The 19855-nt window shown below is 39.6% G+C and overlaps 1 long non-coding RNA gene and 1 pseudogene across 8 annotated transcripts in view; one reads left to right on the top strand and one right to left on the bottom strand.

Moving 5' to 3' along the window:
- LOC102152672 overlaps positions 1–19855 on the top strand; it is a 240956-nt gene that overhangs the window by 57277 nt on the left and 163824 nt on the right. The gene's annotated exons all lie outside the window — the stretch shown is intronic.
- Positions 1–19855, bottom strand: part of LOC487072 — a 53863-nt pseudogene that overhangs the window by 14385 nt on the left and 19623 nt on the right.

The following is a 19855-nucleotide window of genomic DNA, read 5'->3' as shown; positions in this document are numbered from 1 at the left end:
GTTAAAACTGGCATTGAACAATATATAGATGCTGGTAAAACTAATGCAATAGTTCAAAATTTTAATTTCTCTCTAGAGTGACATTAAATAGGAGATGAAACCTATCATGCCAAATAAAGAATGACAGTGCAAAAGAAAGGAAAAGCTTTCTCTTTTAGAACTTTAACAGCATCCTGCTCTGTTTTGGGGGTAAGGGACCCACATTTTCATTTTGCATTGAGCAGTGCATGTAATGCTGAGTCCAGCACAGAAAGGGTGTTCGTTACCATGATACCAAGGACATTGCACAGGTAGACCACAATGTAAGAAGTGAAGAGGCTTAGGAACCCAAACATTTCAAGAGGGAGCAGAGAAGCAGGAGCCCTTGAAGAAGATGAAGGGAATACCAGAAAGCAAGAGAGTCAGGAGAGCCAAGGTAGGATGGAAATCAGGAAACAGTAACTCCAAGGCAGATCAAACCACCAATGGGTCAAGGGAACCAAGACCCAAAAGTTTGGCAAAGAGAAACCACCAGCCTATCCATTACATGTTACTTACTTTATCCATTACATTACATTCCTTACTTACTTACATGTAAGTTCCAAGCAGTAAATCCAGCAGTCAGTTCACATTACCAATATTTCTGGTTCTCTCTAGAAGTACAAGTAGTTCCTGAAGAGGCTCTCTCCTCTCTGCAGCAAGCTGGTATGCACTCCCTCTGGGCCTGGCTGGTTCTGACCTGTACCCTGTGTCTCCACACCCATGTGGCTAACATCCCTCTGACGTCTTGGAGGCTGTTCTTGTGTATGGTGGTGGAGGGTAAACTGAGACCCAGTGTCCTCTGGATAGCCCTGATCTGGATTAGTGCTCAGTTTTACTTTCCAAGAGATTGTAGGGCAGTTCCAAGTATATTGTGGGCAGGGGTAGAGAAACTCTAGTTTTCTGTTGTTGGCTGCAGGGCCAACTATAGAATTTGCAAAGTGAAAATGTCTGGTATTCTCTGGGGGCAGGGAAATTAGTCTCCCCTTCCCACGCCTGCAGCCCCAAATCACAGAAGACAGTTGATCTCCAACTGTGCCACCAAGCTGCCAAGGAATTATATCCTCTATAGTGGACACATTCTTGTCCTGGACTGGGGGTTGGCAGAAGGCTCCTGCCAAATTGTGCTCCTGGCTCTGCCAGCATAGGGTGGGGATGGCTGATGCCTTGCCTGTCCTTGAGATGCTCTTGGGGGCAGGAGGGGAGAAGGGGAGGCCAGAAACTAGTCCCAGAAGGGTGAGCAGGCAGGAAGAGGGAAACCATACTGGACATCCTATGAGACTTTACTCACAAAATACAAATTCAAAGATATAACTAAAGAATTTAAAGACAGAGACAGCAGAGCAGTAAGTCCTGAAGTCAGGGCCCTTCTAAATGAGCAGAGCTCCATGACACCCTTCAGGCTGAGAGGCCATGAGACCAAGCTCTGCAGGACAACACAATTTCCTTACTGACCTTCCTTCAAATGACCAGTATGGCAACTGTTCACCTGTTCTCCCAATCAAAGAAAAAACATAGCGTATGAACATTCTTCTGTCACTGTTTCTTGGTCTCTGTTTTCTTTCACTTGTGGGAGATGCTCATTGGTCCCAAGTGCATGGGAGTACATTTGAGAATCATGGGAAGTACATTGGTGATGTTTGGAGACATTTTTGGTTGTCACACCTGGGGGATGATGTTTGCTACTGGCATAGAATGAGTGGAGACTGGGATGATGCTAAATATTCTATAAAACACAGCCCAGCCTCCCACAACAAAGAATCATCCAGGCCAGAATTTCAAAGGTGATGATAAACCCTGTGCAACATTATAATACATATTCTCTAGGTTCATCACCTTGCACTTTTGTTTTGAATACTTGGATATTATATAAACACAGAAGTAACAAATGGAGATACTTCTGTAGGCTAATAGAATTATATAGAGCATAAAGGTTAGAAGTAGCTTTGGAGATCATTCAGTGGTGGTTTTCTTTTTAAAATTTCCTCATTAAAAATGAATTTTTACATTTTTATGCCAAACCCCAAGGAGAAAGAAGGGAGAAGTGGAACTGCTCTTGCTTTTCCAGGCAATTCCTGGGGCACCTTTCTGAAACCCTGGGATTCTGTTCAACACAGTTTGAAAAATATTCATCTAGTTTAACAGTTCCTCAATCTATGAGAAAATGAAGGTTAGAGAGATTAAATGATTTTCCTGGGATCACACAGCTGGCTGGTGACAGACCAAGGCCTTACAATCAGTGCTCTTCCAAAATAGAACAGACAATGAAACCACTTACTATTGCCCATTTTTTTTTCCAGATAGATTTCACCAAATTATACCTATTTGGTCTATTGAAACAGATAATTATATCACATACAGATTTGCTAGAGCTGTAATAGTTTCTTCTAAAGCCTCTGGCTTGTAGATGGCTATCTTCTTCCTGTCTTTTCATATAGTATTCCCTCTATACCTGTCTGTCTAAATTTCTTCTTCTTATAAGAACATCGGTTATATCGGATTAAAGCTCCCCCTATTCATGATCTCATTTTAACTTAATTACCTCTTTAAAGATCCTATATTTAAATATAGTCCATTCTGAGGTATTGGTGGTTAGGACTTCAACATATGAAATTTAGGGGGAACACAATTAAACAATATATATCAATTTTGTATTTGTTGTGTTGACCATAATAAACAAAAGAGCAAGGTATTTTATAAGCAAAATGAGTTTATTTGGAAATATCAGAGAATTGTAATTCAGGATAAACTATGGTGAACCCTAGGTAGGTCTGGAGAACAGAGGAGAGGGGTTTTCTTTTATATAGGAAAGAAGGAAGCAGGAAGCAGCTGTTTTGCTGTTTTCATTGACTGAGCCATTGCTGGGCAAGGAGAAATTCTTCCTTCCTCTTGCGAAGGTATATCAAATAGTCTTCTGCCCCTTTTGGGGACTAAGTGATTGTGTGTGAGATCTCCCCCTTCATGGCTTCTTCATTTTAAATGACCTCTGCTCATTTAGAAAAGGGTCCTGACCTCAGGGCTTATTGCTCTGTTGTCTCTGACTTTAAAATCAGATAATGTACCTAACCTACTGAACATCATAACTCAGCCTAGCTACCTTAAACGTAGAACACCTGTGTTAGCCTATGTTAGCCCACAGTTTGGAAACATCATTGCTGCCACTGCCCAGTACCATAAGAGAGTATTGCTCTATATGCTGCTAGCCTGGAAAAAGATAAAAATTCAAAGTATGGTTTCTACTGAATGCATGCTGCTTTTGCATCATTGTTAAGTCAAAAAATTCTAAGTTGTACCATCATAAGTTGGATACTTTCTATATTTATTTTGATATTTTCCCCTTTTGATCAAGACTTTTGCCTTGGGTTACCTGAGTGGCTCAGTCAGTTAAATGTCCAACTCTCGATTTTGGTTTGGGTCACGATCTCAGGATCCTGGGATGGAGTCCTGAGTCCATCTCCTTGTTGGGCTCTGTATGTTCCCAGCGGGGAGTCTGAGAATCCTCTCCTTCTGCCCCTCTCCCTGCTCATACTTTCTCTGTCTCAAATAAATAGTCTTAAAAAAAGATTTTTTTTTCCTCAAAAGTATCTCCGGCAAGAGTCAGTTTTTTTTTCTTCATTTTTTCATATTTAGGAAGTTCATCACTCAGTGCCAGGAATGGTCTTTCTTGGTTGTTATGTCCCAGGTCAGAAGAAAGGTACATAGATTGGAAATGATTGAGGCCACATTTGAGTAACAAGGAAGGGTAGGAGGAAGAAATCTCAGGCATTTCCCAGCTGAGGTCTTTATCTTATCAAGGTCATAAGTGTTGGAGATCATCTTATCTTATGTTGGAGGTGCTGAACTAGTATCACTTAATTGGGCAAGTTGTTTCTATAAAAGTTTTGACAGGCAATAGGACAATAGGTATAAAGCTTAAAAATAATTATACAGAATAACATGAAGAGCAGACATTCTTCAAAGAACCATTCTAGCTTATCAAGTTCTTCTAAAAGGCTTGCAAAGAGGAATTTATATTTATCATTTATATTTCCCTTGGGTACAGAAGAACAGATTGTATTTAAACATGGAAGAACAAGGGATTTCTGACATCATAAACAGATAAGTTTCTGATAACAGATATAACAGAAAGATTTCCCCCTTTTGCAATAGGTTGGGTCAAAAAAGAAAGGGAGGAAAAAAAAAAGAAAGGGAGGAATAAGCTAAGAAGCAACAGTGAGATAAAGGTATAGAGGCCTGGTTTAGTCATCTTGGCAAAGCTGTTGCCCTTTGCTGTTGTCCGCTTCAATTCCTGAAAATTTTTACTTTCAGGTCAATAGTTGTTTTGTAGGTCCAGTCAGGGCTTGGTACTTTTTTAGATGTGATACATGGATCCGAGAGTCTATTCCTTGGAGTTTGGCAGCACAAGTGTTGGTTAATAGCACCTCATAGGGGCCTTTCCCACAGGGTTGAAGAGAATCTTTCTAGAAATATTTTTTCCAATAGATATCTCTGGGCTACAAAGTGTGCTATGTAAGTTCTTTGTTTCCTGGGAGTATGCTGTGAAAAGATTGTCCTACTAAAGCATAGTTATCCTCCACAGATGCATTTAGGCCTTTGCAATATTGAAGTATATTCCTCTTTACCAGCTGTGAATCAAAAGCAGCAGAAACCAAGTACATTGGGCATATTGTGATTATCTCAAAGGGTGAAAGCTTCATGGGTTCCAAAAGGGGTACACCTGAGATGTAGCAAAGCACTTGACTAATCAAGTGGGTTCCCTGGTCACTATGAAGTTTGAGATCACTATGAAGTCCCAGGTAGGGATAATTTTTTCTTTGAGGATTTTTGCCACAGAAGTAGCAGTAGCTTATCTACAAGGGAAAGCTTGGGCCCAGTGAGAAAACATACAAACCATTACCAAGATATATTTATTTCCATGAGATTGGGGAAGCTGAATAAAGTTCATTTGCCAAATTTCAAAGGGTCTATTAGGCAATTTAAAGTGTCCAAGAGCAGTGAAGACAGCTTTTCTGAATTGTATTTCAGGCAGCTGGGGCAAGTGAAGTAGGTACTCTTTGCAGCCTTGTTAGTATCTTATTAATTGCTTTTTGGTTCATAAAGGTTATCATTTTATAGGTAGACCAATGATTCAATGCATGTACAGTAGTCAGTAATGGGAACTTATAGGGTCTCTGGCAGGACTGGATTATTTGTCCCAAGCCAGAGTTTTCTTTTTTTTCACTGAACCAATAATTCCTTTTCTGGGGCCAAACTGTTGTGTATCTTTAGTCAATTTTTCTAGATTATTGTTTGGAGGAACATCCTTTAGGACTACGACAAAGGTTTGGTTGTTGGTTCCTTTGAAAGTAGCATTCTTTCCAAAATCATGAGGTACTACAAAGGTATACCTACTATCAGGATAAATATTTGTAGTTTTGCCCTTGGCTAAAAATGCAGGACCAACCAAGAGCTTACAGTTCAGCTAATTGGGCCAAGATAGCCAAGGGCCAAGGTGATGCCTGGATGAATTAAAAAAAGACTTGTAATAGAATACCTAGCATAATACTTAACATTTTACCTTTTAAATATAAACCATCAGTAAACCATGAAAAGTCATTGTTATCCAAAGGAGTTTTCTGTAACTTAAGTGGGTTTGGAGGTAATCTATCAGAATTAGTCCTAAGGAGTATAGACAGCTTTTAGAGGATGGAAGAAGGGTGGTAGAATTAGGAATCGAGAGGGTTTGTGAGAAATGCTTAGCAAGAGGATTTCATAGTTGGTGGGTGAGAAGACCGCTGAAAGGTGTTGAGCATCATGAGAGTTCAGGAGAGCTTCTACTGCAAGAGGTACAAAAATGGTTAGAGGGGAGCCCATGACTATCTCCTTAGTGGCTTTGACATCAGTGGCAGGAATGGCTTTGAGGCAAGGGGGTGTAACCTCGTGCCACAGGGTTTAGCTGTTGGCTGTAACACCCTATGGGTCAATGGTAGTCCTCATGTTTTTGGGTGAGTTTTCCAAGGGCATTCCCTTCCCTTTCAAATACAAAAAGAAAAAGGGAAGTTGATAATTGAGATGTCCAAGCACAGGGAGAAGTAATCAAGATTTCCTTCAGGACTTTCTTCCCAAGAAATTGCATCAGAGTTTTTGTTTGTTTGTTTCCCCTTAGTTTTGAGTTTTGAGAGGTTCAGGATACCATGAAACCTAGTTGAATCTAAATATAGTCTTTGTTTTGAGATTATGTGTCCCAAACATCAAACCTGACATTGAGTAAATTGCAAGAATTGCAATTTTTCAGAGACTCTACGCCTACCTAAGGCTCAAAGTTTTCATAGGTAGATGTCTTCCTGTGAAGAGGTGTGGGAAGGGGAGCAGAGTAGCTAGTAGTCTACATAATGTAATAAAGTCCAGGTAACTTTATATCATCTAAGTCCACTTTTAAGGTTGGAAGAAGTAGGAAGGACTTTCAGTAAAACCCTGAGGTGTTACTATCCAGGTGTATTGCTTGTCTTCCCAAGTAAAGGCAAAATGATATTGGCTGACCTTTACCTGGAGCAGGGGATAATGAGGTCTTGAGCCTTATAGTCTTCTATTATGGGCTTGACACTTTAAAATTAGTGTCATCAGAGATGGTACAGAAAAATGATGTGGAAAACAGAAGAATATCCTTAACAGGAAGGACAATGCCTTCATAAAAAGAAAAAAACCTAGATCCTGAATAAAGTCAAACAGCTTAACTAAAAGGAGGGAGCTTGGATCAGAGGGATACTTACCATGCTAAAAGAAAAAGGACAAGTCATAGAAACAGAGAGCTCAAAAGGCTCAAGTGGGTACCTCACATGATTCCAGAGGTCATTAATTCCACAGTTTTTTGCCTTTGGATCTCACTTATGACACCATGTAATATTGGCTTTAAAAAACAAAGATACCAGCTATTTTGCCAGCAGAATGAGTTTATTTGGGAACAGCAGAGAACAGCAACTCAGGACAAGCAAATTATAGAAAACCATGGGCAAGTCCAGAGAACAGGGGAGAAGGGTTTGCTTTTATAGGGAAAAAGAGGAAGCAGGGAAGAACTGTTTCACTGAGTTCTTATTGGCTGAGATGTTACTGGGCAAAGAGAAATAGTTTCTGCTCTCTGTTGGGGTGTGTAAAGTAAGCTGCTTTCTGGGGGGTATGAATGGTAGTGTGCAAGAGCTCCTTGTTTAGACCTTGTTGACTCTATTTTAAATGACTTTTTAAAGTAATTTATTTTCACAGTAGTGAAGAATCACCATTATCCTCAAATATCTTAGCAGGGTGCTGCTCGTGTACCTTATATGGGACTTGCTCTTTCTTTGTAAAATGGGAATAAAGTTACCTACCCTTTTTTACCAAGTCACTGTGAGAGTGATCCACAGGAAGAATTGTAAAATGCCTAATGTTGGGAAGTGATCCAAAGATACTCAGTGTGCTGTGAGGTCTTTTGGTAGAAATCTTTAAATAAAATTTGCACACCAGCAAGTCTGAATTGTAATTATATTACATTATCATTCTTGCCATGAGCACATTTATGACAAGGCTGGGGGCTCCCCAAGCACTTTCTGCATGCCAGGAATATAGAAAGCTGACCCAAGGAAACAGAGGCGAGGGATTTAACACTCATTAGCTTTTTGAATTTATCAGAAACATGAGCTTTGAGATTTTTATGCCTGCCACTTTCTGCCTTCAGAAACCTAGGAGCTTATGTTCAAACTCTATGTTTGAACTTTGGAGAATGAGGTTTCTAGTCTTGTACTTGAACTGTGTAGTTGAGGACTTTCATGTAAAATATCTGTATTCAGTTGTACAGTGTGGGGTTTGTTCAAAGCAAGCGATGCTTTCTAACTTTGGAGAGATGTGCAAATCTAGGTTGAGAGAATTCTCTACACAGAGGAAAAATATTTAGTGGTCTTACTTTATTTATATCCCAGAAAAAGAAAGACACTATCAAGTTATGATGTTGATTTGATTTGACAAAAATGGCTCTTTGTGAAGTAATGACTTAGTTGGATCTTCAAAGAGGAGTTTCTATTTCTGAAGTATATTTCCTGTAACTTTCTATGCGTGTCTTTACTGCCCTGAGCTGACTGCTATTCCCCTCTTGCCTAGATCACTGTCCACTTATCTAGCCTGTGGAGAGATCTGATTACATTGTTCCCCTACTCTTCTAGAAACCATTGAGTGATTCCCAATTCCTTAGAGATGTACATTCATCTTCTCTCCTTGGTGTTCAAATTCCTCAGCTCTCTAGGCCTTCTTGTTGTCACCCTCTTCACTGGTGAACCCGGAGATTTAACCCAATAGGTCTACTGACTGTTGTTCCAACACCTTTTCTGCTTCTTTTACTATGGGCCTCTGTTCAAATCATCTTCTCTTTTTTAAATACTCCCTTCACTTTGTAACCTGCAGATCCATTTATTCAGTTCTGGTCTCTGCAGCTCTCTCCTGAAGTCTTCCTACATCACTTCATCAGAGCTAAACTCCAGAGCTTCCACACTTCTTGCCATCTACCTTACACCTGGGCATTCATTTATATGGTCAGTTTTCCTAAATAGGCTGAAAGCTAAACGGATGGAACTGTGTCTCATTCATGAGTTATTTGTTATCCTATGAGATCTGAAAGTGTTTTGTGCAGAAGACTCTCTTAACAAATATTAGGTTAATTGAATAAATGGAACCATTACTAAATATACAGAATGCCAATTTATACATTGGTAAGTGGCTCGAATGCCATGGAGTTTCAGGCTGTAATAAGATAAAGTTTTTAAAGGGTTTAGATAAAGATAAAGTTTTAAAGGGTAAAGATAAAGATAAAGGGTTTGCTTTTATAGGGGAAAAGAGGAAGCAGGGAAGAACTGTTTCACTGAGTTCTTATTGGCTGAGATGTTACTGGGCAAAGAGAAATAGTTTCTGCTCTCTGTTGGGGTGTGTAAAGTAAGCTGCTTTCTGGGGGGTATGAATGGTAGTGTGCAAGAGCTCCTTGTTTAGACCTTGTTGACTCTATTTTAAATGACTTTTTAAAGAAATTTATTTTCACAGTAGTGAAGAATCACCAAATCCTTAAATCCCTCAAACAGGGATATCAGAAAGAACCATGAAGCATTGAAAAGCTAACTTGCTTCTCAGAGTGGTTTTTGATTTTAGGCTACTCAGATTGTTACTAATTATGGTAATAAACGTACTACTAATAGGACTTTCGTATTGCACTTGGCAGTTTTGATAGATACATATTAGTATCAATAATTATAACAAAGTGGAAATGATGCTCTCTTAAAAGCAATGGCTGGTTAGGAAATCTTGATGCAGTTGCACATGTAGTGTGGACTCTTATAGTCACACTTGATGATGGGCCATGATTTTGATATAATTTCTGCATACTGATTCAATATGAATTGTTCTAATTGAATATCACTTTCCTCTACAGGACTCATATATGGCAAATACCACATAAAACTTCCCAGGATTTCAGATTTGAGTTGGTTTTGTTTATATTTTGTGGGCAGAATATACATGGTCTTTAGATAGATATTTTATCACATTTTAAGATCTATTTTACCTTTTGTCCTTTTTTTCCTCATACCTTTAACTTAATATCCTTAAGTATGTAATTTTTTTCTTATATTCACAAGTTAATGTTTTGCTACTTGCTTACCTGCTCCAGTAAGAAGACTCTGGTATAACTTTTTCATATTTTTTCCTGACCTGAATGTATCTTTATCCTTCTTTAATCTATTTCTATTGTGTCTCTGTTATTTTGTTATTTCCATAGTGTTTAATCATGTGTTTTCTCTTTTTTGTTTGCCAGTGATTTATCCATTTTGAATTTTTTTCTTCAAGTGCCAACTTTTTCTTGTGTTGTTTCTCTTTATTAACTTTTTCTTTTTTACTCATTTCTATATGTACTTATATGTGTCTTTGTTATTTCACTCCTTTGGCTTTCTGCAGATTTTTCTGTGGTTCTTCTTTCTAGTTATCTTTGTTCATAAAAACTTTTTCATGACAAATTTAAGATATAATTTACATACTATGGAATTCATCCATTATAAGCATACAATCACAACATTTTATTTATTTATTTGGGAGAGAGAGGGAGAGAGAGAATGAGCAGAAGGGAGAAGGAGAGGTGGGAGAGGGAGAGGCAGATTTCCTGATGAGCAGGGAGCCTGATGCAGGACTTAATCCCAGGATCCTGGGATCATGACCTGAGCCAAAGGCACCTTGGTGGCTCAGTTAAGCATCTGCCTTTGGCTCAGGTCATGATCCCAGGGTCCTGGGATTAAGTCCCGCATCAGGCTCCCTGCTCATCAGGAAATCTGCCTCCTTCACCAAGGTGCCCCATAATTACAAGATTTTAAAGCAAACTTTTAGAGTTGCATAACCACCACTACTATATAGTTTTAGAACATTTCCATTATCCCCAAAATATCCCTCAAGCCATTTTGCAATCAATCCTTGCTCCTACTCTGTCTCCCAAGTCCTAGAAAAACACTGATCTGTCTCTAAGAAATTTACTTTTTATGGACGTTGCATATAAATGAACTTACACAATATGTAATCTTTTGTGTCTGTCTTATTTCACTTAGCATGATGTTTTTGAGGTTCATTGATGTTGTAGTATGTGTCAGTATTTTGTTCTTTTTCATTTGTGAATAGTATGGATATGATACTTTTTAATCCCTTCCATGGTTGATGATTATATAGATTGTTTCCAGGCTGAAGCTATTATGGTACTGCTGCTATGAATTTGGAACATGTCTTTGGATAGACATATTTCAATTTTTCACTCGATATACTCATAGAAGTGGAACTGCTGTGATGCCTGGGTGGCTCACTGGTTGAACATCTACCTTCAGCTCAGGGCATGATCCTGGAGTCCCGGGATGGAGTCCCACATCAGGTTTCCTGCATGGAGCCTGCTTCTCCCTCTGCCTATGTCTCTGCCTCTCTCTGTGTCTCTCATAAATAAATAAAATCTTAAAAAAAAAATGGAGTGGAACTGCTAAAGTAAATGACAATGTTCTATTTAACTAACTGCCAGACAGTTTTCCAAAGTGTCTGTACAATACTATATTCCCATCAGCAATTGATTAGGACTTAAGTTTCTCTACATCCTAACCAATAGTTGGCATTGCCTGTCTTTTTGGATATTGTCATTTTAGTGGATATATAGCATTATATCATTATAGTTTTAATGTGCTTTTTTCTAATGCTTAATGATGTTGAATATCTTTTCATGTGCTTATTAGTCATTTATATGTCTTTTTTGGTGAAAAATCTATTCAAGACCTTTGCCCATTTAAAAAATTGAGTTTATTTCTTCTTATATTGAGTTGTATTCTTTATATATTTTAGATTCAACTTCTTTATCAGATATATGATTTGCAAATATCTTCTTCCAGTGTATGGTTCATCTTTCCACTTACTTGTGTCTTTAGAAGCAAAATATTTTTAAAATTAATGAAGTTCAATTTAACATTTTTCTTATGCTTGTGCTTCTAGTGTTGTACCTAAAACCTTTCTTGCCTAACCCAAGGTCAGGTCACAAAGATTTTCTCATTTTCTTTTGGTAGTTTTATCACTTAAAACTTAATTTAGGGGGAGGGGCAAGATGGCGGAAGAGTGGGGTCCCCAAGTCACCTGTCCCCACCAAATTACCTAGAAAACCTTCAAATTATCCTGAAAAATCTACGAATTCGGCCTGAGATTTAAAGAGAGACCAGCTGGAACGCTACAGTGAGAAGAGTTCAGCTTCTATCAAGGTAGGAAGACGGGGAAAAAGAAAGAAAGAAACAAAAGGCCTCCAAGGGGGAGGGGCCCGCGAGGAGCCGGGCTGAGGCCGGGGCGAGTGTCCCCAGGACAGGAGAGCCCCGTCCCGGAGGAGCAGGAGCTGCACCGACCTTCCCGGGCGGAAAGGGGCTCGCAGGGAGGTGGAGCAGGACCCTAGGAGGGCGGGGATGCCCTCGGGCTCCCGGGGACACTAACAGGCACCTGCGCCCCGGGAGAGTGCGCCGAGCTCCCTAAGGGCTGCAGCGCGGGCTGCGGGGCGGGAGCAGCTCAGGGGGGCTTGGTGGCTGCTCCGCGGAGGGGGCTGCGGGGCGGGAGCAGCTCGGGGGGGCTCGGGGGCGGCTCCGCGGAGGGGGCTGCGGGGCGGGAGCGCGAATCCACCAGCGCAGGCCCCAGCACAGGGCGCCGGGACACAGCCCAGGATCCGGCCTCCCCCGGGACAGGCAGAGGCCGGGAGGGCCCAGGACAGCGAGGACGCTCTTGCCCCCTGAGCAATTCAGCGGCCCGGCCCGGAGCCTCCAGGCCCTGCAGACTGAGAGCTCCAGAGATACTGCAGGAGCTGACTCCAGGGCTGCAGAGCTGCCCCGCCACTGGGGTTGTTCCTCCTGGGGCCTCACGGGGTAAACAACCCCAACTGAGCCCTGCACCAGGCAGGGGGCAGAGCAGCTCCCCCAAGTGCTAACACCTGAAAATCAGCACAACAGGCCCCTCCCCCAGAAGACCAGCTGGACGGACAAGTTCCAGGGGAAGTCTAGGGACTTAAAGTATACAGAATCAGAGGATACTCCCCCGTGGTTCTTTTTTTTTTTTTTTTTTTTTGTTGTTGTTTTGTTTTGTTTTGTTTTGCTTTTTGATTTGTTTCCTTCCCCCACCCTTTTTTTCCCTTTCTTTCTTTTTCTTTCTCTTTTTCTTTTTTTCTTCCCCCCCATTTTTTTCTCCTTCTCTTTTCTTTCCTTCTTTCTCTCCTCTCTTTGACTCCTTTTCCCAATACAACTTGTTTTTGGCCACTCTGCACTGAGCAAAATGTCTAGAAGCAAAACCTCACCTCAAAAGAAAGAATCAGAAACAGTCCTCTCTCCCACAGTTACAAAATCTGGATTACAATTCACTGTCAGAAAGCCAATTCAGAAGCACTATTTTACAGCTACTGGTGGCTCTAGAAAAAAGCATAAAGGACTCAAGAGACTTCATGACAGCAGAATTTAGATCCAATCAGGCAGAAATTAAAAATCAATTGAATGAGATGCAATCCAAACTAGAGTCCTAACGACGAGGGTTAACGATGTGGAAGAACAAGTGAGTGACATAGAAGACAAGTTGATGGCAAAGAGGGAAACTGAGGAAAAAAGAGACAAACAATTAAAAGACCATGAAGATAGATTAAGGGAAATAAACCACAGCCTTAGGAAGAAAAACCTATGTTTAATTGGGGTTCCCAAGGAGGCCGAAAGGGACAGAGGGCCGGAATATGTATTTGAACAAATCATAGCTGAAAACTTTCCTAATCTGGGAAGGGAAACAGGCATTCAGATCCAGGAGACAGAGAGATCCCGCCCCCCCTAAAATCAATAAAAACCATCCAACACCTCGACATTTAATAGTGAAGCTTGCAAATTCCAAAGATAAAGAGAATATCCTTAAAGCAGCAAGAGACAAGAAATCCCTGACTTTTATGGGGAGGAGTATTAGAGTAATAGCAGACCTCTCCACAGAGACCTGGCAGGTCAGAAATGGCTGGCAGGATATATTCAGGGTCCTAAATGAGAAGAACATGCAACCAAGAATACTTTATCCAGCAAGGCTCTCATTCAAAATGGAAGGAGAGATAAAGAGCTTCCAAGAGAGGCATGAACTGAAAGAATATGTGACCTCCAAACCAGCTCTGCAAGAAATTTTAAGGGGGACTCTTAAAATTCCCCTTTAAGAAGAAGTTCAGTGGAACAATCCACAAAAACAAGGACTGAATAGATATCATAATGACACTAAACTCATATCTTTCAATAGTAACTCTGAACGTGAACGGGCTTAATGACCCCATCAAAAGGCACAGGGTTTCAGACTGGATAAAAGAGCAGGACCCATCTATTTGCTGTCTACAAGAGACTCATTTGAGACAGAAGGACACCTACAGCCTGAAAATAAAAGGTTGGAGAACCATTTACCATTCGAATGGTCCTCAAAAGAAAGCAGGGGTAGCCATTCTTATAGCAAATAAACTAAAATTTACCCCGAAGACTGTAGTGAGAGATGAAGAGGGACACTATATCATACTTAAAGGATCTATCCAACAAGAGGACTTAACAATCCTCAATATATATGCCCCGAATGTGGGCGCTCCCAAATATTTAAATCCATTAATAACCAAATGAAGAAGTACTTAGATAATAATATACTTGGTGACTTCAATCTAGTTCTTTCTATACTAGATAGGTCTTCTAAGCACAATATCTCCAAAGAAACGAGACCTTTAAATGATACACTGGACCAGATGGATTTCACAGAAATCTACAGAACTTTACATCCAAACTCAACTGAATACTCATTCTTCTCAAGTGCACATGGAACTTTCTCCAGAATAGACCACATACTGGGTCACAAATCGGGTCTGAACCGATACCAAAAGATTGGGATCGTCCCCTGCATATTCTCAGACCATGATGCCTTGAAATTAGAACTAAATCACAACAAGAAGTTTGGAAGGACCTCAAACACGTGGAGGTTAAGGACCATCCTGCTAAAAGATGAAAGGATCAACCAGGAAAATAAGGAAGAATTAAAAAGATTCATGGAAACTAATGAGAATGAAGATACAACCGTTCAAAATCTTTGGGATGCAGCAAAAGCAGTCCTGAGGGGGAAATACATCACAATACAAGCATCCATTCAAACACTGGAAAGAACTCAAATACAAAAGCTAAGCTTACACATAAAGGAGCTAGAGAAAAAACAGCAAATAGATCCTACACCCAGCAGAAGAAGAGAGTTAATAAAGATTCGAGCAGAACTCAACGAAATCAAGACCAGAAGAACTGTGGAACAGATCAACAGAACCAGGAGTTGGTTCTTTGAAAGAATTAATAAGATAGATAAACCATTAGCCAACCTTATTAAAAAGAAGAGAGGAAAGACTCAAATTAATAAAATCATGAATGAGAAAGGAGAGATCACTACCAACACCAAGGAAATACAAACGATTTTAAAAACATATTATGAACAGCTGTACGCCACTAAATTAGGCAATCTAGAAGAAATGGACGCATTCCTGGAAAGCCACAAACTACCAAAACTGGAACAGGAAGAAATAGAGAACCTGAATAGGCCAATAACCAGGCAGGAAATTGAAGCAGTCATCAAAAACCTCCCAAGACACAAGAGTCCAGGGCCAGATGGCTTCCCAGGGGAATTCTATCAAATGTTTAAAGAAGAAACCATACCTATTCTACTAAAGCTGTTTGGAAAGATAGAAAGGGATGGAGTACTTCCAAATTCGTTCTATGAAGCCTGCATCACCTTAATTCCAAAACCAGACAAAGACCCCACCAAAAAGGAGAATTACAGACCAATATCCCTGATGAACATGGATGCAAAAATTCTCAAGAAGATACTAGCCAATAGGATCCAACAACACATTAAGAAAATTATTCACCATGACCAAGTAGGATTTATCCCCGGGACACAAGGCTGGTTCAACACTCGTAAAACAATCAATGTGATTCATCATATCAGCAAGAGAAAAATCAAGAACCATATGATCCTCTCATTAGATGCAGAGAAAGCATTTGACGAAATACAGCATCCATTCCTGATCAAACTCTTCAGAGTGTAGGGATAGAGGGAACATTCCTCAACATCTTAAAAGCCATCTACGAAAAGCCCACAGCAAATATCATTCTCAAAGGGGAAGCACTGGGAGCCTTTCCCCTATGATCAGGAACAAGACAGGGATGTCCACTCTCACCACTGCTATTCAACATAGTCCTGGAAGTCCTAGCCTCAGCAATCAGACAACAGAAAGACATTAAAGGCATTCAAATCGGCAAAGAAGAAGTCAATATCTCCTTCCTCGCCGATGACATGATACTCTACATAGAAAACCCAAAAACCTCCACCCCAAGATTGCTAGAACTCATACAGCAATTTGGTAGCGTGGCAGGATACAAAATCAATGCCCAGAAGTCAGTGGCATTTCTATACACTAACAATGAGACTGAAGAAAGAGAAATTAAGGAGTCAATCCCATTTACAATTGCACCGAAAAGCATAAGATACCTAGGAATAAACCTAACCAAAGAGGTAAAGGATCTATACCCTGAAAACTATAGAACACTTCTGAAAGAAATTGAGGAAGACACAAAGAGATGGAAAAATCCATCCATGCTCATGGATTGGCAGAATTAATATTGTGAAAATGTCAATGTTACCCAGGGCAATTTACACGTTTAATGCAATCCCTATCAAAATACCATGGACTTTCTTCAGAGAGTTGGAACAAATTATTTTAAGATTTGTGTGGAATCAGAAAAGACCCCGAATAGCCAGGGGAATTGCAAAAAAGAAAACCATAGCTGGGGGCATCACAATGCCAGATTTCAGGTTGTACTCCAAAGCTGTGGTCATCAAGACAGTGTGGTACTGGCACAAAAACAGACCCATAGATCAGTGGAACAGAATAGTGAACCCAGAAGTGGACCCTGAACTTTATGGTCAACTAATATTCGATAAAGGAGGAAAGACTATCCACTGGAAGAAAGACAGTCTCTTCAATAAATGGTGCTGGGAAAATTGGACATCCACATGCAGAAGAATGAAACTAGACCACTCCCTCTCACCATACACAAAGATAAACTCAAAATGGATGAAAGATCTAAATGTGAGACAAGATTCCATCAAAATCCTAGAGGAGAACACAGGCAACACCCTTTTGGAACTCGGCCACAGTAACTTCTTGCAAGATTCGTCCAGGAAGGCAAAAGAAACAAAAGCAAAAATGAACTATTGGGACTTCATCAAGATAAGAAGCTTTTGCACAGCAAAGGATACAGTCAACAAAACTCAAAGACAACCTACAGAATGGGAGAAGATATTTGCAAATGATGTATCAGATAAAGGGCTAGTTTCCAAGATCTATAAAGAACTTCTTAAACTCAACACCAAAGAAACAAACAATCCAATCATGAAATGGGCAAAAGACATGAAGAGAAATCACACAGAGGAAGACATAGACATGGCCAACACGCACATGAGAAAATGTTCCACATCACTTGCCATCAGGGAAATACAAATCAAAACCACAATGAGATACCACCTCACACCAGTGAGAATGGGGCAAATTAACAAGGCAGGAAACCACAAATGTTGGAGAGGATGTGGAGAAAAGGGAACCCTCTTACACTGTTGGTGGGAATGTGAACTGGTGCAGCCACTCTGGAAAACTGTGTGGAGGTTCCTCAAAGAGTTAAAAATAGACCTTCCCTCGGACCCAGCAATTGCACTGTTGGGGATTGATCCCAAAGATTCAGATGCAATGAAACACTGGGACACCTGTACCCCGATGTTTCTAGCAGCAATGTCCACAATAGCCAAACTGTGGAAGGAGCCTCGGTGTCCATCGAAAGATCAATGGATAAAGAAGATGTGGTCTATGTATACAATGGAATATTCCTCAGCCATTAGAAACAACAAATACCCACCATTTGCTTCAACGTGGATGGAACTGGAGGGTATTATGCTGAGTGAAGTAAGTCAATTGGAGAAGGACAAACAGTGTATGTTCTCATTCATTTGGGGAATGTAAATAGTGAAAGGGAATATAAGGGAAGGGAGAAGAAATGTGTGGGAAATATCAGAAAGACAGAAAACAAAGACTCCTAACTCTTGGAAACGAACTAGAGGTGGTGGAAGGGGAGGTGGGCGGGGGGTGGGGGTGAATGGGTGACGGGCACTGGGGGGGGCACTTGACAGGATGAACACTGGGTGTTATTCTGTATGTTGTTAAATTGAATACCAATAAAAAATAAATTTATTAAAAAAAACTTAATTTAGGTTTAGGATCCCATTTGTATTATTTTGTGTATAGTGTCAGGTAGAGTCTTAAGTTTCTTTTTTTTTTTTTTCTTAAAGATTTTATTTATTTATTTGACAGAGAGAGAGAGAGAGAGGGAGTACAAACAGGGGGAACAGCAGGCAGAGGGAAAGGGAGAAGCAGGCTCCCTGAGCCTGATATGGGGCTTGATCTCAGTACCTGGGATCATAACTTATGCTGAAGGCAGATGCTTAAACAACGGAAATACCCAGGTGCTTTTTTTTTCTTTTTCCTTTTTGCACACTGTTACCTAAATGTCTCAGCACCATTTATTGGAAATACAATCAATTCTCTATGGAATTATCTTGGAATCTTTGTGAAAAATTAATTTGAATAAATGAAAGGGTTTGTTTGTGAACTTTTAATTCTGTTCTATTGATATATGACTATCCTCACATCAAAGTCTCAAAAAATTTTTTTAAGTAGGCTCCGTGCAAGGAGGTCTTGAACTCATGACCCTGAGATCAAGACCTGAGCTGAGATCAAGATTCAGACACTTAACTGACTGAGCCACCCAGGTGCCCCCAACACCTCACAGTTTTGATGAGTATAGCTTTATAGTAAATTTGGAAAATGAGTCTATTTTGAATATGTGGAGACCTTATCAGGCCCCCAATGCCTATCTCACCTCCTAGAACTCCCTATTTAAGTCTCTGAGTAGTCTGCTGGTTATTTGCTTGCTTTTACTATATATAACTGCATCCTTTACATGAGTAGAGCCACTATCCCTCTCTGTTGGTCAGAGCTATATAATTTTCATGTCCTAATGAAATAAAGATGTAAGTCTTCTTGATAAAAATTATTTCTTTTATGTTTGCTGGTTTAGATGGTATAGATTGTATTATTTATTATATTTTTAAAAATACACCCTAAAGCATATATTTTTCTTTTTTTTTAAATAAGATTTTATCTATTTATTTGAGAGGGGGAGGGGCAGAAGAAGAGGGTGAGAGAATCCAAGCAGACTCCCTGCTGAGCATGAAGCTCAATGCATGGCTCAATCCCAGGACCCTGAGATCATGACCTAAGCTAAAGTCAGACACTTAAATGACTGAGCCATCCAGATGTTCTGTTAAATCATATATTTTTCTAATGAGACTTATAGTTATTCAATATTTCTGCCCTCCTTCTGAACATGACATTAAATATCATTCCCTAACCCTCCTTTTATGATTAGGGTTTTGTTTTGATGTGTTTCTTTAATAAAAAAGAGCTAACTTAGTATTTTCCACTAAATTTTAATTAAATTAACCAGCATGCTTTTATCATATGCTTTTATCAATATTATTTTTGATATACTTTAAAATTTCATTAAGTTAGAAACTAGGGAAATAAACTCTTAATTTTTTCATGTATTTTGCTCTTAATTTTGAGAGATTGGTATAAAATTCTAAATTGAGAGTTGCTTTACTTCATTTCTTTTACATCATTGTCTTTTGAAATCTATTGTTGTTGATGTCAGTGTAATTATGTTTTCTTCTCTAGGTAAACTGTATTTTTCTCTCTAGTAGCTTTTAAAATTTCTCTTTATCATTAATGTTTCTTATAATTTGCTTATATTTATAAGCAGTAAGTTCCTTGACATTGGTTTTGGTGATGATTTTTTGGTTTTGACACCAAAAGCAAAAACAAACAAATGGGATTGTATCAAACTAAAATGTTTCTGCACAGATAAAGGAAAGCATCAATGAAAAGACAACCTATTGAAAAAGAGAAAATGTTTGCAAATCCTATATTTGATAAGGGGTTAATATCCAAAATATATAAAGAACTTCTATAACTCAATATCAAAAAAAGCCCAATCTGATTAAAGAATAGGCATAGCATCTGAATATTTTTTTCAAAGAAGGCATACAGATGATCAACATGTGCATGAAAAGGTGCTCAACATTACTAATCATCAGGGAAATGTAAATTGAAACTATAAGGAAGTATCACCTCACACCAGTTAGAATAGTTATTTTCAGGCTCATT

This window comes from Canis lupus, chromosome 2 (genome assembly GCF_011100685.1).
Source record: "Canis lupus familiaris isolate Mischka breed German Shepherd chromosome 2, alternate assembly UU_Cfam_GSD_1.0, whole genome shotgun sequence".
Taxonomy (NCBI): Eukaryota; Metazoa; Chordata; class Mammalia; order Carnivora; family Canidae; genus Canis; species Canis lupus.
Note: the sequence above shows the minus strand (reverse complement) of the source record. Positions and strands in the feature narration are given on the sequence as shown.